This window comes from Ascaphus truei, chromosome 15 (genome assembly GCF_040206685.1).
Source record: "Ascaphus truei isolate aAscTru1 chromosome 15, aAscTru1.hap1, whole genome shotgun sequence".
Classification (NCBI taxonomy): Eukaryota; Metazoa; Chordata; class Amphibia; order Anura; family Ascaphidae; genus Ascaphus; species Ascaphus truei.
Genome location: NC_134497.1, coordinates 27,922,839 through 27,945,622, shown reverse-complemented (window position 1 = coordinate 27,945,622; position 22,784 = coordinate 27,922,839). Strand labels below are relative to the sequence as shown.

The 22,784-nt window shown below is 41.8% G+C and overlaps 1 protein-coding gene and 1 long non-coding RNA gene across 7 annotated transcripts in view; one reads left to right on the top strand and one right to left on the bottom strand.

Moving 5' to 3' along the window:
• Positions 1-4,448: 4,448 nt before the first annotated feature.
• On the bottom strand, positions 4,449-5,464 carry LOC142466985 (uncharacterized). The gene is made up of 3 exons (XR_012788294.1): positions 5,089-5,464; positions 4,611-4,979; positions 4,449-4,519 (listed from the first exon to the last, which is right to left on the bottom strand). It is a non-coding gene; the product is annotated as an uncharacterized LOC142466985 (long non-coding RNA).
• Positions 5,465-19,680: 14,216 nt separating this feature from the next.
• Positions 19,681-22,784, top strand: part of LOC142466732 (uncharacterized) — a 73,868-nt gene continuing 70,764 nt past the window's right edge. Inside the window, exon 1 of one of the 6 annotated variants that reach the window (XM_075572074.1) lies at positions 19,681-19,759. The gene's annotated coding sequence lies outside the window, so the exon portion shown is untranslated. The remainder of the gene's footprint in view (positions 19,760-22,784) is intronic. The other 5 variants (XM_075572076.1, XM_075572077.1, XM_075572079.1 and 2 more) reach the window with 5 other exon arrangements.

The following is a 22,784-nucleotide window of genomic DNA, read 5'->3' as shown; positions in this document are numbered from 1 at the left end:
TACTTACCTTTGCCTTGCTTGGCCATTGTAATTTTGTCCTTTAATCAGTTGTGTGTTCGTTTCTATAACATCTCAGAATGTATAATAATATATACACACACACACACACACACACACACACACTGAGTGAGTGTGAGTGTGAGTGTGTGAGTGTGTATATATATATATATGTATATGTGTATATATATATGTATATATGTGTATATATATATGTATATATGTGTATATATATATGTATATATGTGTATATATATATGTATATATGTGTGTATATATATATATATATATATATATATATATATATATATATATATATATATATATATATATATATATATAGTACTATATAAACTGGTATACACAAACTAATACACTTCATGCTTCCTTGTGAAAGCACACTATTTTAATAATACAGGCCTAATGTTTGAGAAATATCCTAAGTATGAGACTCTAACAGTATTGTGCTTAAACAAATGTTTATTACTTAATTCAATCATGTTTCTCACCATTTAAATAGGTTTCATACAAGGTATACTTAATGCCATCAATGTTGTGTGTACTCCTGCAATATAAAAAAAAAAAAAATATTATATATAAATATATATATATTTTTATAAGAGATATATTTATATATATATATATATATATATATATATATATACACACGTATTTAAACTCATGCAGACAGGGAGTTAACCAGACTTTCACATACACACAGAAATGTAAGCGGGGAAAAAACATTTCTTTTTGCAGGTGTGTTTTTACTGATATGCCTGGCTAAGAAATATTTTCACACACTGGTCTTTGTTAGTTTTCAAAAAAACACTATGTGAACGCATTCACAGTCTAGGGATGTTTTTCACAAACGAGATAAAAGAAGGAGAAATGTTTCTCCCACAGTCCCATATCACGAACCACAACTGTTAACCCAATTAGACAAACAAATCCAATTGGCGTTTGAAATAAGGAGTCAAAGTAGTTAGTTTTGTTGACCTTGACAAGGAAAAACAGGAGTTTGTTAGCCATTCAGCACATTCATTTTGATGAGCAAATAACACAGACCTGCACACAGCTTTTGTGCTACTCAGACATGGCTGATGAATTCGTTAACAATATTAATCCCCTTTTAGGGTATAAGTACATGATCTGTGAAGCCATCTTGAACAGTCGCGGACAGAAAGCAAGCACACGCCAAATCGATGATTTCATTCGAGCAAAATATCCTTATTACCAAGACCGTAAGCATGCACGGAATTTTAATTCCTCAATAAGATTCACTTTATCAAGTAATGACTTTTTTGAACGTGACCAGGATAAGCTACAACACACCTATGGTTTCTGGAAGATTGCCCCGGAAAAACAATTTATCCTGAAAGACGGCACTTATATTGTCGTGAAAGGCATATTTATTCCTAATGGCAATAGCAATGTATCCGCTACTACTGATCCGTTTGAATCGATACGTGCTGCAATATCTGCAGCCTCCATTCCTGAAACCCACATTGTACAAGAACAAAAGTACTATGATTATGTACCAAGCCTTTCAGCTGAAATTGCATTGGAATGGGAACCGGAAGAAATGAACCTACCTCCCGACCAATTATTTGAAGAAAGCAGTGGCGATTCCTATGAGCGCATCCTGGAGGAGATATGTGCCATACTGGATTCAGCGGTTGGGTTAAGCGTGGATGAAAATGGCTTGCATTTCTGGAGCGACCAGTTGCAGCCAGGCGAAGAGTTAATTCTAGAAGAATGGTAAATATAACAATCGTTATGCGTTGACTCTGCGTTTAAATTTTTTTTTTTTTTGTAACCACCATTTTCACTTTCAATGCGTGGATACAGCGTAACATTGCAGACTGCATAACATGTAGCGATCACAAACAAATTGTTTCCTAATACAATATAGTAGGACCTGAAAGAGTAGTACACATTGCTGACGGAATAAATATACGTACTTTCCTATCCCTTTAAACATATTAGCAACATTTTACCATTACTCTAACACATACCTGTTTTGTTATCATGCAACATCTACAACATTGAAAACCGGGTCCACCACGTATGACGTGGGACCCTTGTCATGGGCCAAGGCGTCCTTAAAAAGGATTAGTGATGTAAGTCCCGCCCCCAAGCGACGTGCGCGCCTCAAAGCCTATTGGCTGTCATGTTTTGTTATAGTAACGGTAACTGCAGTGTGTGATGCGTGCGGCTCAGTGTTTGTAGGCGTACCCTGGGCGTTAGCCGAATGTTAATTGAGTGGGAGGAGTGTTAGCGTGCGTTTCACGCTGGCTTAACATGACGTCACACGTATTGCATTTGCGCATTGTGTTATCGGCCGTGCTTTCTGTTCAAACACGTCTGTTTAAAAAGAATACAGATGTACTCGTTTAGAACGAATGTAGTTTCGTCTTCATTGTATTTGAAATAAAGATGTTATGTTTACTGGTATTTTCAACATGTATTGAACGCACAACGTACGCTTTGTTTTGCGCATGCGCTAACAGTTAGTGGAGCCAAGCGTGAAGTGCGTGCGCACACAAAGATGTGCGCGCACATCTTTCAGTATACAGGCAACGTTCACTTCTTATACATAGTTATGCCTGCTACAAATTTAAAGAAACATTACATACTGATGAACAGTTTTACTTCTAACATATAAGTGACTGACGTGTGTATCTACACAATCATATAGAGCTGCGTAACGCGTTGTCACGGATGCATATCTAGTAAGGTGCCATCTTTGACCATCATGTGTTTGCTGTATTTCAGAGATGTCGGGGAAGATACAATCGGATCAATGTATGATTTCAGAAGAGTCTACCTTTATATGAGATGATTGTGAGGAGGAGCCACCGACTACTATACTACATATGGAACTAATTTTATATTGCTTGCAGCGCTTATTAACAAACAATTAAAAATGTGATACCCTTATGCCTATATTGCATAAGCACTTAATTAACATAATGATGTTGCAAAAGAGTGCCTCATGAATTTTTATTGAGTGTTCTTTAATGACTACTAACATTTTATGACATGGTGTGTTTTATATATAACAACCATTCCCACTCTGCTAACACATTTGTGTATTCTAATATGTAATGGAACGTATGACTGTCGAAACTATGTAACAATAATAATAATAATATGAGCATGTTCATGTATAGGGCTGCTAGTTGTACGCAGCGATTTACAGACACATGTTTCAGCCTGAGGTCCCTGGCCCGTGGAACGTACAAATGTTTTTTTTCCGCATGAGGCACAGGGAGATAAAGTGACTTGGCCAAGGTCACAAGGAGCCCACACCGGGAATTGAACCAGACTCCCCTGCTTCAAACTATCAGTGCCAGTGTGTGTCTTTACTCAGTGAGCCACTCCTTCTCCCAATGTAAAGGACACTTACAACCAAGTAGCCATTTATTTTTAAAATCTCTTGTTACATGGGTATGTAGATAAAATGGTTTGGGACTGTAGCAAATAATGTTAGTGGCCAGATGTTATGGTCCCCTCCAATGCATGATGTTCTGAATATGACATCACCATCATGTTATGAAGTACGTTTCTGTGTATATTTCATTAACCTAACTAACTATAGTTTACTGTGTTTATTAATCGTTTAGAAATACATAGTATAGTCAATATGATGATATAAGCTACCATAATAAAGCTGGTGTTATCATTTGTCGGTGTTATACATGGATCCTACACCAATTGATAGAGACACAAACAGTTGTCTTAAAAAGTGTGTCTATGCTAGTGATGAATGTGCTCCCGTAAGTAAACAAATAAGTACAGTTATCCCCTTTTCTCCAACCACCTCTATATTACATTAATGGAAATTATAAGGAAACATACATAAAATGTGATGAAATGTGAGTAATCATTTTGTAATACAATGCACATGAAAGCTCAAGAGTAGCTAAATGCATATACATGATACAGAAAGTACATATATGTAACATTTGTGTTTAAACCAATATGTTGGGTTTTTAGTTCCAATAATTATAGGAAGATTGAGGTAGCCACATCTTATGAGAGATGTCAGCAAATATACATACCATGATCAGTCATACTGGAGATATACCTATAATGCAAAGGAACAATATATAAATTGCAAACATTGACATGCCATCTTCAGTACCGTAAACAACACAGCAAAGTGTGTATTTGGTGTTAAATGTACAACACCATGTATATTTCATGACATTCAAAATGTAAATCAGCCTGGTGTACACATCATATGGATGTACATGTTACACTGCACCAATAACATTGTATGTAAGCATACTAGAAGCATGAATGATTATGGGCATAATATGTGTTTTGTCTTAGCATAAGGAATAACACAATGCTAAAATATTATTGCTTTGTTACCCAAGTTGTATTCACATACACACAACTAAAGTACAATTGAAGAGGGATTATATAACCTGTGCAACAATAACATACCGGTGCCACATCCCTTTGTGCACACAGCAGAGAAAAGAAAGGTGTGCAACCCATATTCATCTGTGTCCTAACAGAAGGTTATATAAAGAAACATTATTGTTAATATAACATAATTAAACTATAAAAGTAGTACTAGGAACATATGAGTTTGTACTTACAAGAAAAAAATGAATTGATGAGATTCTGTCGTGTCTGGCCACCACTGGCTGTTTGTTCATTTTCAGCAGCTACATGGGTGGGATGCTCGTCTACCAAAGCCTCAGCTAGGTCTGACTGTACATTGTGCCTGAGTGCAACATTGTGCAAAATGCAACAGGCAAGGATAATATCAGACACTTTTTGAGGCTTGTATAGAAGAGCCCCACCAGTTCTGTCCAGACACCTAAACCTGGTCTTGAGTAGGCCAAATGTCCTCTCTATAACAGATCTTGTAGATATATGGGCTGCATTGTACCTGTCCTCTGCTTCAGTTTGAGGGTTTAGCACCGGAGTCAAGAGCCACGGCCTAATTCCGTATCCTGAGTCACCTATAATGAATGGAGCACACATAAGCTGACATTAGTGATCAAATTCTACAATGCCAACATTCCTAAATCAACATGTGTTTTGTGTTAGAACATGTAAATATGTACTCACCCAGCAGCCAACCAGGTTCAAAATGTCCCTCTTCGAACGCATGGAAGACTGAAGAGTTCCTCAGGATAGAGGAATCGTGACTGGAACCAGGGAACTTGGGTACCACATGCATTATCCTCATCGTGGCATCACATACCACCTGTACATTGAGTGAATGGTAGTGCTTCCGATTGCGGTACACATGCTCACTCTGACTAGGTGCAATCAAAGCAACATGTGTGCAATCGATTGCACCCAGCACACATGGTATCCCTGCTATATTATAAAAGCCAGTCCTGACTTCCAGCCACTCTGTCGCCTCTGTAGGAAAATGAATATAATTCCTAGCGCGTCTATTGAGTGCATAGAGAAACTGGGTCAAGGCCCGCGAGAATGTAGATTGCGAGACCCCGCCCACTATGCCCACAGTTGTCTGGTATGACGCGGAAGCAAGATAATGTAATGAGCACAGCATTTTAACAAGCCCAGGGACTGCACGACCTCTGGCTGTGAAAAAATCTAAATCTCCCCTTATCTCCTCATAAAGAGATAAGATTGCTGCTGAACTCAAACGATAGCGACTTACAATCTCCTCCTCACTCATCCCATCTAACAGGGTTCTCTCCCTGTACAGACGCGGACGAGGCACAAGTTGTCTCCTCTGTCTTCTCCTCTGATCTCCTGTCCCTCTACCTGTCCCTCGGCCTGTCCCTCTCCCTGTCCCTGTCGTATCCGCGTCACTGTCACTGTCCCTCGGTGTGTCCCTCCCTTGCCCTATATGATTGTCTTCATCATCAAGCATGTCATAGAAAAGAATGTTCCTCCGTCTCCTAAACATTCGCAACATTTTGAAATGAGTAGCTGTGAATGAGCAGGTAATGTGCGTCCTTTAAATAGGTATGTGATGATGTCAGGTGACATAGTAAAATGCAAGGTGTTACATTAACATAATAAAGTACTTCTGTGGCAAGCTGTGTGCACTTGTTGTTCTAAGTATTTGTTGTGTGTATTCTGCAGGGAATGATGATATTTGGCAATGATGTGACGTGAAGCTTTGTACAAAGATTGCTTGCAAATAAATAGTTGCATGTGCAATGCATGTAACACTTGTGAACGCAAGAGTCAGTCATGTAATGAGACAAAAAGGCTGAGATTGACGTGGGAAAAGTTTTGTGTAACATGTGTAATTATCCATGTTATTGTGACATGTTGGCAACAATGAATAGTCGTGTGCATATGCATGCATTTGTGTAAGGAGGATAGTTGGTATAGAATGAGTTTACAAGGTGTCCCAATGATGAATTACTGTACATGTGTGTATAAGTTAGGTTGAAGTGCTTGTAATGCAACGGTTACAATGTAAACATGCAATGTGATTGAGCGTCCAATAAGTGACGTCATGAAAATAGGGAGGACCCAAAAGTATATGTAAACATGAGAATACAGATGTACATGAACGTTTAAAGATGCGTGTCACATTACAAGCATTGTGTAATGTAAAGGAAGATGAATATACTGTGTATGTGTGACATGTGTGACATGTGTGACATCATGTAAATAATTGTCGCTGAGTTGAGTAAAATGTGTGATATGATGTGAGGTTCTCCTTTAAGAGTGTAGTATAGTATTTTCCCTTGCCACATCATCACATGATGAGTAATGTGACCCGCAAATGCTGAAAACATGTAAAAGTCGAATGTTATGCAAATAAGACACGTCAGCTGTGACACAATGCAGGGAATGCCCCCACACTGTAATGCAAATCCCCCTTGTATTGTGAGCAATGAAACGTAAACAGTACTATACTGTTATACGTCCCCGCTCCATTGACTTCCATTGATGTACAGAAGATGTTTTTTTTCTAAGTGCCGTTCCGGCAGCCTTAGCGATCGTTCTCCCGTCCAAAATGCCAACTTTAGTTGGCGGGAGAAATCGGCCATAACATCTCAATTTCGTAGTGCCGATCAGCCCCGATAAGCTGTTTTTTTTTGTTGAATCCAGCCGATTTAAAAAAGTGGCGATCAGTGTCGAAAACAGGCTTATCGGCAGGCGACTGGCCATAACCAAATTATCGGCTCCGAAACCTGGCGATATGAAGCACTTATCGGCGCTTACTGAATCTCAAACCCAATTTTGGCTATAACATGGCCATATTTCCCTTATCAACGCTTACTGCATGAGGCCCTATATTTGACAGAAACCACAATCAGAAAAAACATTTCAACCAAATAATACTAAAGAATTCAAAATACAGAAATTGAACAAACCTGCCAAATCTATCTTAAAGGAACAACAGAAATCTAAACATCAGAATAGAAGAACCACAGATTCGGATGCCACAGATAATGAATCTATCATACATAGTGTCTCTTTTTCTGAATATGACTCACTAGCTTCTTCAGCAGATGAAGCACCTTCCTCTGGACGGTCGTATACAAGTCAACATTTTTCCAACAGACGTCATACTTCGTCAAAGAACGAAGAATGAATGGACATAGATCCAAATTACAAAGAGGTGCTATTAACAATAGAAAACACAAATGTTCTTAACATTTCACAACAGCAACTTTCACAAACTGAGTTACGAGTAGTGGACCTTGGTCTAACATTTGCTCCCGATAGGGATTTCAATCTCTTTTTCACTATTGTAGATCTATACAAATTTATTAGAAAATTATTTCTGAAAAGATCCTTTAAAGGTAGACAGACCAACAATGAGAATACTGTTCAAGATCAGAACCCTTTGGTTGATCAAGATACCAAACGACCGGTACCAATTTTTGATATATCAGACCAGATGACATTTCGCGACCATTTTTTTCCCCAAGACATGATGGAACTATTACAATCACACACTGAACCATCAGATCCATCCATTTACTTTTTAGGTCGAAATCCATCGGGTTTGCAAAATAAGTCCAAATTTTGTCCAGATAATATGAAAGGCAATGCTATAGACCTGTTTAAACAAGCAGTGGAAAGAGATTTGTCACTTTTGTCGAGGGGAATTCAGTTCACTGTTTGTCCTAAACATAGTGATAATTTGCAACCAGAGCTACGACATGCTATTACCACCCTTAGAGACAATAACAACATTGTGGTCAAAAATGTGGATAAGGACAGCGCTGTCGTCATTCTGGATTGCACTTATTACTATGCAGAGGCACACAGACAATTAAACGATCGTCTCTCCTATAGGTCACTAGACTCAGATCCTACTAACTCTTTTCTTACTCGGCTATAAGAATTATTAGATGAAGGCTAAGATTTCTAAATTCTTTCAAACAAAGAAATTGAGTATTTACACTGTTTGCACCCCATCACTCCCATCTTTCATCACCTTCCCAAAATTCACTAGTCCCTTCACACACCACCTGGACGTCCTATAGTTTCTCGTATAGGGTCACTGGGTAAACACTTGTCTATTTACATTGATTATTATTAACAACCGTATAAGACGTGAAGAATAAACCCCAAATATTGATGCTGCAACCGTGGCTAAATAAAAATATAGGACAATCCTTTACTCCTTTGTTCACTGAGGTTTGAAACAGCGTGAACGTGGGCTAAATAAATAGATATCCGCTTTAAATCATCCCATGTGTGATCAGACTCACTCAGGGTGGGGGGCTAGAATGCAGGATGCAGGATAGAGATACGAAAAGACACGCTGGAAAGACGTGTCTCATGGTAAATCATTGAATCCAGCAACTGCTGCCCTCACCAACACCCTGTGTCCCACACAAGAAAATCAGCTGGCAAGTACTCAAGGTATGATCCAATGAACTGCCAGGTGACGCTGATGTAGGTATCGATGCTCCAATGTCACGTTGTATTGGCATGCTCCTGCCGGTTTGTTGGTATAGAAAAAAAGTTGCTCTTTGGCGGTCACAGCCCTCAATGAATAAATGAACCAAGCACAATTAGTTGAAGTAGAAAAGCATTTATTTAATCAAAAATTGATATCCGCAAAGGTGAAAAAACTCTGACGCGTTTCGTCCTGACGTCATGTTGGTGCTTTTATCCTATGTTAGAGGCCACAGTTTATCAATATATCAGATAATTTGCTTCTGCATACACACATACACATTGTTTTTTTATTGTATCTTTATTGTGTTCTATTGAACATTGTATAGTATATATTTATACAAGGTAATTTATTGCAAAGAGGATACATTGTTATAACCATTTGTTTGAACTAATTCATTTCCCAATTGTAATTTAAAAGTGGTTTGTACTATTAATCTATTTATCATTATTTAGATTCTGGTTCAGTTTAAACCTATCTGTGCCTTGTCAATTATTTACAACATGTATAACCAATGCAGCTGAGACGTTACTAGCTAGCAATCATGTCAACATTACAGATATTATTTCTATAACATGTAATTTCCCATTCAAAAATTGATGGAACATAATAGGAACTGAAGGAATTGTTTGCCCAGGACTTGGACCCATTTAATATCTTTCAGTCCATTTATGACAATTGAACCTATACTTTGATACATTCAGTTGTTTGTAAAAATGTAATCAACTACATGATATTGATGACAATCTTGTCTGTTTACTTCATTTTTCTTTACATATACATATATATAATGGGACATAAAATTAGATTTCATTAAATCAAGTGACAACCTTGTTGACAATGTGATATATGCCATATGCTGCATTGATTGATGCCATAACATGTTTAATGCACTCAAGTACCTTCAGGTGCATTTGAGTTCGTAGGAAGCGCTATATAACCTACCTTCAGTTTTGCCCCAACCACTTAGGAGCCCTCTCCGATAGGGAAGGCTTTACCGGGCTAGGGGATATGTGCTGATTACTAACAGCACATGTAGCTGTGAGTGTTGAACGCTATATTCCTACCATAAAGAAGTGTAATACAAAGTGTCTACCGCTACTGATTAATGCTCTATAATCTGAGCGATGTATTTATTGGGTAGAGGGAATATATGTTGTGCAATTGATACTTACTAACTCTGTGTAATAAATGTTTGATTCCAAGCAGTGTTTGACTTTACATTGACACTAGCAGTCTATATATATACATAATCTATCTCTCACTGTGCATAAGAACTCAGGTCATTGTCCACCTGTGTATGGACTTTGCAATACGCAGTGTGAAGGCAGAGTGACACATATAATTTGTTTAGCTTTGTAAGTAGTGTTCCCAGTTAGCTCAGATTTAATGAGCAGTACCTGCTTACCGTATGGTCATGCTCACTTCTGAGCTTTGTTAAAGAGCATACACAATTTCGTCTGAACAATACACTCCCAGTATAATTAATCTGCAATTTATAAATTGTGGTTTGGATTATTTGAGTATATATACATCAATGAATGTGCTCATCTGCTTCTACACTGGTTCACATCTCGCCACATATTTTTATTTATCACTTTGTATTTATCTATCACATTGTATATTGATTAATACAATTTTATTGTTTTTGATTAATTTGAGGAAATTAGACCAGTCTCTAAGCATGATATTGTATCAGTCTGCCCATTCATTAGCAATTAGTTTACTGATGATACTTTTGATTTAAATATGGAGAGTGCAAACATTTGGGATACTTTTGTTCTGGTCTTCTTAGACTGGAAACTTTTTGGTTGCATGCTGTGAGATTTCCTCAATCTTTTCCGCGTTAAGACACATGTTTACTAATGTTTTTATCGAGTGCAGAAAATGGCATTTTAGCTTTGTGTGAAATACCGTCGAGAAACGCAAGTGTGCGATCGCGAGTTGTAGTCTTAAAAATCTAATTGCAATTCTATCTTTTATTGCCGTGCAGTAAAGTACTTCAAGTATGTGTAATTGTAATTTGAAGATTAACTTTACGAGTTCATACTGTACATGGGAAAGAAGTCCTTTCTGAGGCTCCTTAGCCATACACAAATCCTCTAACTGTAAAAGTATAAACATATGATAACACACAACAAAAAGTATTTTTTTAACCAATTAAATGTTGGATTTGTACAGGATAATAAAGGAAAAGGAATAATACCAAAATCCAACGTCGCTTTCGCTTCTACTTCCGAATGTAAAATGTAAAATATCTATTTTGCGCATGCGTGTGTGTAATTGGAACTTGTTGCAACACATAATGTACAGTATGCGTGTCATCACATTTCTGCGCATGCCTGTATGGCTAATTGGGACCTGATTGAAACACATACTGTATGCGTGTCATAACATTTCTGCGCATGCATGTATGTCTAATTGGAACTTGTTGAAATGCATATGCATGTCATCACAGTAGTACAGTTCTGCTGGTAGTGTACTGTGTATACTGTAACTAGTTAAAACAACGTTTATTTTCTAGATTTTTCTAGTATAGTATAGATACTGTACTGTAAGTTTATTTAAGCAGAAACGCAATTTCATTACTGTACAGTAAGATGGCGCACAGTGCATTTACTCATGGAGTCACTACAGTAAATACTGTATCTGCTAGACAGTAGTACAGTACTGCTAGACAGTAAAAAACCACTTATTTTCTAGATTTATATTATTTTGTACATACTGTACAGTACTGTATTTGGTACAGTTCAATGACACATTTTTATATATTGAAATGCCCAATGAACTTTAGGTATAGTACTACTGTAAGTGTATAGACAGTAAAAACATGAACACACCAAAAAGTATATTTAAAGAATGAGCATTTTTATTTGTTCCGCATAAAAATGAAAAAGGAATACAAAAATACAATGTCGCCTCTTCTTCAAAATGTACAACCTTGTCTTTATCTTCTTCGTAATGGCTGCTTCTTGGACATCTGGGTCTGGAAAGAAAGAGACAATATTCTATATCAGGGGTGAGAAAACTTTTTATGCCGAGCCCCCCCTTTTCATCCATGAAATTTCTCGGGCCTCCCCTGCCTGATATAATCAAAATCACATGGAAAAAAAACCTTTATTAAACGGTATACAATGTAAATACAAATATGTCTAAATACTTACATATTTCAACAGATCGCGCTAGAAAATTAGGCTGCGTCCACGCTGCCGCGGAGAGCGGTGACATCACCAACTCTAAAAGCATGAGCACAGGTTGTCCTGCATAATTCTGGAAGCACGAGCGGGGGAGGGAGGGTGGAAAGGGTGTGGGGCGTGGATCGGGGCTATTTTTGTGTGTGGCTGTGTGTGTGTGCGCGCATTGACTGCTGAGCGTGCTTCAAAGTCAATTTTGTTTGTCTCCCCAAGCACCAAGCTTGGGAGAGCGAACGTACACAAAGGCAATCCTTTTTTTGGGGGGGGGGGGCATTCATCCACTTCTTGGCTAACTCCGGTCCATCTCCCCACCCCCCCTTTTCTTTCCTTCCCCTCCCCCTTTTCCTTCTCCCATTTGCCTTTTTATTCTCCCTGCTCTTTGGCTTGCTGTCCCCAATGTCATTCACACTCTTACCTACAGAATTATGTATTATTTCTTTTCTTTTTTTTCTGTTTTCAATGTTGTGTTTGCACTTTTCTTTAAATTATTTCTGTACATTCATAGTATGATTGGTATAGTGGCAGCCTACCCTTTCACTTGCAGGGGATCGCAGCAAAGTATGTTGCCAGCGGAGGAGAGCAGGGCCACAGCGCTATTGCAGGGCAGACACCGGAAGGACATGCACCACTCCCCAGCTGCACGGCAACTTTATCCTATCTCGTGTCTCCTGCGGCTTCTCCACTTCAGCCCCGCGGTCCAGTCCAGGTTGCAGTGAGCACCCGTGACAGAAAAGTACAAAGAGTGGGTTTATTGTATGTTAACACCTTTCTGTGGAGACAAGGGCAATGTCTGGAGACTTGGGTGTAAAATATAGCCCCTGTGACAACTGTCTGTACACAGGAGACCGAGCTTCAAAGCATTTCTCGACAGGGGGTATATGGATGGCCAGGGGCGTGGCTATAGAAGGTATCAAACCAAGAGTGACCTTATTCTCATATTTAATATCATTTGATGTCCTCTGCTGAACATGCTAAAAATGACGTGTATCTATGGAACCGAGTCGCACATAATGATTACAGACACGTGAGGTCTAGCAGGTACTACGTCTCATTGTGTCTGCCAAGAGTGCCTGAATGTATTAATGTGTCTCACGTGTGAGCAAGTATTATAGAAGTGAATGAGTACATTTACATAAGGAAAATTATTTTTCAACTTCCTTTGCGGGATGTGTTTTACTCTATCATAAGATTGTCAATCTCACCACTGATTTACGACGGGCTGGGTTTAGGTTGTGTTCAAGGGGAAAGAATTGTATTTACGTCTGAGCAATAATGATGAAAATCAGATGTCCACAGAGACATATTTGAGACCAGATACGGGATATTTCATCGTCTCTTACCAGTGACCTCTGGGGGAAAATCTATGGCATTTGTTAAAGTATAGGTTTCCTTTTTATGTTTTCTACTTTTATTTTATGAAGCTGTTCTGCCTTATATTGTAACTTTATTTTTATATATATATTAAAACATTTAATAAGTAATGCTTTAGGCTCTGAATGAACTCGGGAGAATGACGATTCAGACACATTTTTGCTACAACTGATTTTGGTGAGTTAAAGTGCATAATATTTTCCTATAATAAACAGGGACCTAATACCTATTTCTTAGTGTCCCAAAGCGAACAATGTTTCAAGTATAGCAGCTTTTCATCAGATATAGTATTGTCCGTCACCTCGGGATTCAGAGAGTTAGGGATCGCCTGATATAGTGGCACCTTCACGCCAGAGGGACTGATGGCATCAAGTCCCCTGTGTCTTACTGGGTTTGAATTTCTGGTAGACTGCCAACACAGAACAGCTTACTCACACATCGGACAGTCAGTGCGCAAATCTCAAGATGTGCCGCCGTTCACTGTACCTCACTGGTCCCAGGGATCATGTTGTTGACACCTCACTGGTTCACGGATCTCCGCTGGATCTCCACCGGAGAACGGCCACCCACACACCAGATAGTGAGTGCTCCAACTCTCCTCAGATGCTCCGCTCATTGGAGATAAACACCTCACCGGATGGCAGATTTCCATTGGCTCACCTTCACTGAGCAGCCCTCCCATACACCGGGATAGAGTGCTCCAATGCAACTCAGGTGTTCAGCCAAACACTGCGCCCCTCGCTCTAACTCCCAGCTGGAGTTCCTGATATGAGTATTATCACTTATTGTGCACTAAAGTAAATACTTTTAAAATGTTCACAATATATTCACTTATATTAGGGCGCTGTCTATCCCTATCTTGTATGTATGTAAGCGCAAGGTCCATAGCGTAATTTTGTTGACAATTTTTAATCAAGGTTAAAAAGAGACAAGTCACTAGGACTTGCACAATGGGAGAGTAAAACCTCGCATTTGAGGGAATAATCTCTGCAAAAGTGGCATCGCCATATCGGAGCGGAGAACGGGTACAATGTCGGTGCACGAAGGGTTAGCCGCCCGGTGCAATTGAAGAAAACCCCAGGGTAATGCCGTCTCTGATGTGGGACCGCAAGTCCACGATGACGCCAGTACCGGCGGTGTGCGGCTTACATCCAAAGGCAGCACACGTCCAAACAGCTGTTGGTGCTTCAATTGAATTTCCCTTGTGCACTGTCTCCGTCTCATTGGTGAACGTCAATCACGTAAGCAAACAGCCCGACGCGTTTCGTCACGTGAGTGATATCCTCAGGGAAGATTAACTGACTGTGGTAGTAGATTTAAATAATATTTGATTATCCATACAATTGCATTTGATTCTCCTATATTGGCCTATGAGAATATTTTTGACCCAATTTTATGATGACAACTTGATGGAAGAATAAAGTTATACGCATCTACTTCTTTGAAATAATTTTTAGTTTTTATCTCATCTCCCTCAATATAAATTGTTAAATCTAAAAAATTAACAGAGGAATTACAGCTGAACCCCGTTATAACGCGGTCCTTGGGGTCCACAACCCCGACACAGCGTTATAAACGGGGTTGCGCTAAAATTTCACCGGCATCGAGCTCTCTTCCCCTCCTCATAACAGATTTTATTCTCCTCCATTTTTCCGCCTTACCGGTGCTCTCCTCTTCAAGACAAGTTACATCCCTGTGGTTTATTCCTCGAAAAAAAATTCTTCAGCCCGGAAGAATTATGACGTGGTCAACAGAGAGTTACAGGCTATCAAGATGGCTCTTCAGGAGTGGAGGCACCTGCTGGAAGGGTCTGGAGAGGCAATTTCTATACTTACCGAGCACAAAAATATTTTATATATTGAGTCTGCATGTCGTTTGGGGTCCCGCCAAGCTCGCTGGGCATTATTCTTTTCTAGGTTCAACTACACCCTTTCTTATATTCCTGGCACTAAGAATGTGAAGGCCGACGCTCTTTTCAGACAGTTTTCTCCGGAAGAGAGGTCCGAAGAAGTTCCCGAGACCATTCTACCCAGGAGATTCATCATCTCAGCTGCCTCGTTCGACATTCTGGACAAGATCATCGGGGCTCAGAGGCACATTCCTTGTGGTCTAGAGGTACCAAAGGGAAGGGTCTATGCTGCTTCCAATTTTTCACCCCAAGATCTTGGAGTGGGGCCATTCCTCCCATTCTGCATGACATCCCAGCTGCAAGAGGACCCTCGACCTTATCAAACACACCTTTTGGTGGCCTAATATGGCTAAAACCATCCAGAAGTTTACCAGCGCTTGTCCTATCTGTGCACAAAGTAAAGCCCTTCGACAAAAACCCTCAGGCCTGCTAATGCCTTTATCTGTTCCGGAACGTCCCTGGTCCCAAATCTCGAAGGACTTTATCGTTGAACAGCCCAAATCTAAGGGCATGAATACCATCTTGGTGGTAGTTGATCGCTTCTCCAAGCAGGTACACTTCGTCTCCCTTAAGGGTCTGCCCTCCTCACCTGCCCTGGCTGATAAATTTATTTTGAGAAATTTTCGTATTCACGGTATTCCCAGTTCTATTGTATCCGACAGGAGCTCCCAGTTCGTGTCCAGGTTCTGGCGAACGTTTATCAAGAGTCTCGGCATTTCTATGTCTTTTTCTTCGGGCTACCACCCAGAGACGAATGGCCAGACAGAGAGTCAACCAGACTTTGGAGCAGAACCTGTGCTGTTTTGTGTCCAAGACCCAGGACAACTGGTCTGAATTGCTACCTTGGGCACAATTCGCCATCAATTCCTCAAAGAACTTGTCTACTCAAGAATCCCCATTCTTCGTAAATTACGGATTTCATCCCAGCCGTCTTCCCATTTCCATTCCTTCCTCAGGGGTGTACCGGCTGCCGACGAACGGGTCACTGTACTTCAAGACTCTTGGACTCCAGGCAGATCAACGTCGCCAAACATCCCCCAGATATAAACCCGGTGAGTCTGGCTCTCAGCTAAAAACATCCGACTGAAAACTCCTACTCCCAAATTGGCTCCTAAATTCCTTGGTCCTTCACCATACTGGAACAAATTAACCCTGTGGCTTTCCGTCTCCAGCTTCCTCCAGCTATGAGGATACCTAATGTTTTTCATACCTCCTTGTTGAAGCAATTCGTGCAAAGTACGCTCTTTTCAGATAAGATCCGTAGACCCAATCCCGTATTGGTCCAAGGACACGAAGAGTACGAAATCCAATCCATAGTTGACTCCCGCCTTCTCCCTCCCAGTGGAATCCCCGCCGCAGGCAGGTTCCGTGTCAGCCAACGCTGACACACGCGGCTGCCATATTTGCCAGGATTCGCCAGGACAGCCTTACATTGCACGTGTCCCCGGCTTTAATTTATTCACTCCACTAGCAGCTTGGCCATGCCCCGGGCACTCGCTCCAGCCGTACCCACGCCCCCCTGCTTCACAGCTGATGCCGGTCCAGGATTACAACGCGCACCTATTAACTTGCGCTCCACAGCGCACCTGTGCTCCACCTACCTCTGTGATTGGCTCTCCCACCTTTATTACCCCAGTTCTTCCCTGGAATCATAGCTCTTCATAGCTTTTGCTAACCTAGTGTGGATCTCCTTGTGCTTGCTTTGTGTTTCTCAGGTTTGGACCTGGCTTGGCTTCTCCTCCTCTGGCTCTTAACCCCGGCTTGCTCCTCACTACGTTGACTCTCTCTCATCCCTCGATCTCGGCTTGGACCTCGACCTTCCGGACCTCTCTCGCCAGACCCTCGGCCTCGACATCTACCACGGTTCTTCTATTCCGGTACCGGCAAGTATCTGTTACTACAGCTATAACCTACTGGCCTGACATCACCTTAACCACACTCCGGACACGCTCCCTCTGCTGCGGGTGCGTGTTACTATACGTCCCACCTCAGTACAGGGACGGGTCTGGTCTGTGGGCAGCACTACCGTGACAATCTGTAGGCAGACTGGTGTCTGGAAGCGAACATAAAAGTATAGTGAATTTTCAGCAGAAGCTTTTTAATAGTTAATGACATTTAATGATAAAGAACTGTTAAAAAAAAAAAGAGACCCCAATCATCATTTCTTTTTCTTCTCGATATGTTATTGCACTTTTCCCATTTATTGCCCTTTATTATGTTCCAAAAACATGGTGTGAGAGTTATTTGGGGCAGGCAGAATGCAGGGTCAGGGTCCTGATGAAGCACTTTTCAGCTCAGCTCTGCTCAGTGTCACACCCCTGGGGGGCTCTGTGCGGGGAGCAAGGGGGGGGGTCATCTGTGTGAGGGAGCAGGGGGGGCTCTTCTTATTAACTTGCACAATAAAGTACATGATGATAAAATCAGGACAATCTGCATTTCAAAGACAAAACCAGCAGCCTGTGCTGCCCCAGACATCTGAGACAGAGAGAACGTGTGTGTATGTATGTATTGTGATGCCGACACCAAATTGCAGTCTCTTTTATCCGAAATGAGGCAGGAAACGCTGTATGTCTTTATACATGGGGTTTATTTACAGGGATAAATAATATGAATAGGCCCACCGTCCTTTTAAGAAAAAACAGATAATAAAATCAAATCCTATTTCCATTAGGAAAGCTAACTGACTTATCAGGCCCTTACTATCAGGGCTGCCAGCTAAGCCAGTTGTTAGCCCAAAACATGCTCTAGCATAAGCAATAAGGTAACAGCAGTCTTTGTAAACAATAGAAAGGGTTGTGCTTATCTTAGTCCATCTGGCGATGTCCCTGCTTCAGCACAGTCTATCGTCCTTCCTTCTCTTTGGGATTCCACCCCATGGGAGCTCAGGGAAACTCCTGTGTTCCTCTGTAACTAGCCGTCACTGCTTCAGCATAGCTCTCTCAGCAGTGTCTCTCAGACTTGTTTAGCCAGCTCCTGGTAGCTGGGGAGCTCCTCTATCTCCCCCCACTTCCTGGCTATTCAGAACAGGTTGATTAGCTTCATTATTTATCACCTAAATAGCCTTTCCAAGGAGGATTAAATTAACTCTTTGTGATGAAAAAGTCCAATAACTGCCCCATTCAGCCCCTAGAGGACAGCGATGGCACCACAGTATGTATGCCTGTATGCATGTATGTATGTTTGTATGTGTGTGTAGTACTCTAGGCCCGTAATATAGTCGGCGTGCCTGCTCCACCATGCGCGCGCGGCACTTATAATTGGCTGTGGTTAGCCAGCCGTTCTACACTAGGGGCGCGCACGGCAGTGAGCGTGGAGCCGACCGATCGGGGGGAAGATTCCGTAAAAAATATTTTCGCGCTGCTGCCGCTTAACGTTCAAACAATCTATACGCACACATACACACAGCTACCCAGTGACACATACGCACAGGCACATGGTCCCAGTGAGACGCATGCAGCATTCCGGTAACACACACGCACTCATTGATAGATTCCCAGTGACACACCAACACGCACACACAGTGAGCTTCCCTGTGACAAACACAGTTGGAGACAGGCACACACACACACACACACACACACACACACATAAACAGCTTCCAAGCCTGTCGCTCACAGCACGGACCCTTACACACAAAAAGTGTGCGTCACGTCCACGAGCGTTCTCACAGGCGCGCGCCAACTATAAAACAAGCCCTAGGCCTCGGGCATGGTCAGCCCTTAGGCGCTGACCCGTGCTGAGGCGCGCTGCTGCTCGGCAGTGAGCCCCTGCACGGCAATGAGAGCGGCTTTAGCAGCGGCTCGCGCACGCTTCCGCAAGCGTGCGGAAGCGTGTGTCTTATGAAAATGTTACATTTTCGTGCTCATGGGAGCGCAGGGCCGGTCACGTGAGCGGTTCGCCCAATGAGGGCGAACCAGCTCCTTGACGTCACTGGCCCGCCCCCGGACGGCGTGCTAATCAAGGCCAGGGAAAGCACCCGCTTTCCCTCAGCCTCAGCGCGCCTCCGCACGGGCTGAGTCACCATGGACTCAGCCTTAGTTGTATTACAGCCTCAGGGGTTATGTCATATCCAGGTTACCTCCTTCTTATCAACATTGGCCAAAAGGGAGGAACTGAAGCAGCTTTACTGAGATATATTAAGGACAAGGAGGAGTATACACATCTACATGCAGAAGAAACTATCTTTCCCTAGCACAGTGCCTGGGAAATGTTACTGTCTTGTTTCTAATCTACACAGTATGCGACACGTGATCCGTTTTGAACTCTAAAAACTACAACTCCCATGATCCCCTTAGTGTGAGCATGCGCAGTAGGACACAGCTGTGACCTGGATGTAGTCAGTGTTTCCACTTCCGGGAAAGAGAAGATGAAGAAATAAAGTGGTGCAGGAAGCACACAGGAGCCTTTTCTGTAAGTAACTTACTTTGTATTCAAAGCATCAGAGCAGGTATATGCAAACACGTGGCGTTTCAGGACAGGCACGTCCTCTCCTCAGACCATACTGCAATAAAATAACTATTTACTTACACAAAGCGCTTAGCCTAAAAATACCTGTTGGGCAAACGTACCTTGTGTACTCATAAAGCTATACCTAAAAGGTGAAGGATGTGACTGACCCCAAATACAGAGACCCCACGTGTATACATAATAGGGTACTTTCCTGTTATCAGGAAAGTACCCATATTAAATCTACCACCCCCTCCACACAACTCCCCCCAATGCCCTCCAACAAGTAAAATGCCTGTCCCCACCTCGTCAAACCCTCCTAATACAGATAGATAACTGCCCCTCCCCACCTCCTCCTAATACACAGTGAGGTCTGCCCCCTAAGCCAGTAACTGCCCCACCCCACCTCCTCCTAATACACAGTGGCGCAACAAACACAGAGGAACAGCACGTCATCATTTAGAGTCATATTTTGCCGAATTAATTTGGAGGCAGCACGTGGGAGACGAGGACGTCTTTGAGTCACTGTTGAAAGCAATTAAAGTTTTTTGGCCTCCAAAAATGCATTGTTTTCAATAATAAATAAGTTGTCAGTCGTAATGAGCTCTATAGTCGTACACAAGCTTTTATAGAGCCTGGTTAGACAACCTATTTAACCCTTTCAGAGGTTTTTCTTGAAAAACCCATACTGGGTAATCTTTGTGGTTACAATATAAAATCCCATCTGCCGGAGACCACTCAGGAGGCTCAAGCAGCAGCGGCAATTTGTGTCGTGCAGACACACTATGCGTGAAGCTAACAAGTATATATACAACCCCTAAGGTTTACAAAATCCACTTCATACCCATCACCTGTGTTTGCAGTCGGGCAGCCACTGCAGTCTCAGTACTTCCTGGTTGACGTCTGACGTCATCGCAACGTCATATGACGTTGATGATGTCACGTCACCAAGCAACCTGGAAAACCAATAACAAAATAATCAAACACGGACAGCTCAGCACACTTACTGAACTGTGGAGAAGTCAAATTGCATAAATTAAGCTGCGTCCATAGATAGGCAGACCGCGCGGACGCGTCTGCACGCTGAGCGATCAGACTGCCTAAAGGCAGTGATCGCGTCTATATGGCGTGCGCGCGGAAGCGGTGGGGGGGCGCAGTGTGCGAGAAATCAGTTAAATCTGATTTTCCCGCGCGATGGGGCTGTCGTGTGTGTGTGTGTGTGTGTGTGTGTATATATATATATATATATGTGTGTATGTATATATATGTGTGTGTATATAGTATATATATATTATATGTGTGTGTGTAGTATAGTAAAGGAGTAACACGTGTACTGTAAAGCAGCATTTCCCAAATGGGGTTCCGCAGAACCCTGAGGTTTTTTAAAAATGTATTGGGACAGTGGGGGACTTTTAAAAAAAACCCTGGCGTTCCATGAGGTAAAATTAAGTGTTTTGCGAAAAAATAAAACATTTAAAACTTGCAGCCGCCAGGAGGGACGGAGACACCAACACCACTGCGAGCTCACTTCCCCCCCTACACCATAATAAAAAACAAAGAATCTGATGCTATAATTATCATATAAGTAAGAGTAAAACCTTACCATTTTTTCCCCCTGATGGGCACGTATACAGGACGGCTGCATTTATTTATGGGACATGAAAGAGGACAAAACGTGTAGTTGCCTTCCCCCTGGAAAAATGTAACTTTCAATTTAAAGGTATTTGATCTTGAACCAAGAAAATTTGTGGCGGATTTCCTTTTTTTTTTTTCATGTGCTACGCTAAAAATATTTAAGGGGTTCCATTTTGTTGTACAAAATAAAAAAGGGTTCCACGACTAAATGTAATTGAGAAACACTGGGCTAGATCATGAGTGTTATCTAGTAGCTTATTAATAATAATTGAGTAGACTTAAGTGGGATAAACAGAATACTGTAGTAGAATCCATAGCAGTCGTGTGACAGAGGTTTAAACCTGTGTCTCTGGTATATCCACCCGCATATATCTGGGTTAATAGTAGAGGCTGCCTTACCCCAGGAACCAGTTTAGTTCAAGTCACAATACTTAATTCGACAGGGAGATTCTGCTGCTGCTGGAGAAGCCCTATGAGACAGGACCAGGGCTTGGGAGCGAGCACACGTCAGTGGAACACATGTGAATATAAATATGTTCGACTGACTGCATCACACAGTGATTTATTGAACCCTCGAGCCGAATCTTCGCCGATTGATCACGAGAACGGATCGATCAGCAACTTAGCTAATTACTTGTCAGTGTTTGGATTGGATTGATGTGCATATCGAAGGGGAACATATATTTTATTTATTAAGGCAACTTGAACTGCTGCTTTAAATCCAACCTAGTGGCGGGAAAACATGAAATTGGAGTAAATGACTTCCTTGAAAAGGATGAAATCTCCATTTAACCCAGTGGTTCCCAAACTTTTTCGGTTCAAGGCTCCCTAAAGTGATCAGGATTTTTCCACGGCGCCCAAAGTGAAAACAAAGTTGTATATACATACCTAACAGTTGGAGAGCGCAGTTGGTATGTCTCTCACACAGACTCTCACTCACGCAGACTCTCGCTCTCTCAGACACGCTCATGGAGACTCTCACTCTCTCAGACACGCTCACGCAGACTCTCGCTCTCTCAGACACGCTCACGCAGACTCTCGCTCTCTCAGACACGCTCATGCAGACTCGCTCTCTCAGACACGCTCACGCAGACTCTCGCTCTCAGACACGCTCACGCAGACTCTCGCTCTCTCAGACACGCTCACGCAGACTCTCGCTCTCAGACACACTCACGCAGACTCTCGCTCTCAGACACGCTCACGCAGACTCGCTCTCTCAGACACGCTCACGCAGACTCTCGCTCTCTCAGACACACTCACGCAGACTCTCGCTCTCTCAGACACGCTCACGCAGACTCTCGCTCTCTCAGACACGCTCATGCAGACTCGCTCTCACACTCACACACACACACTC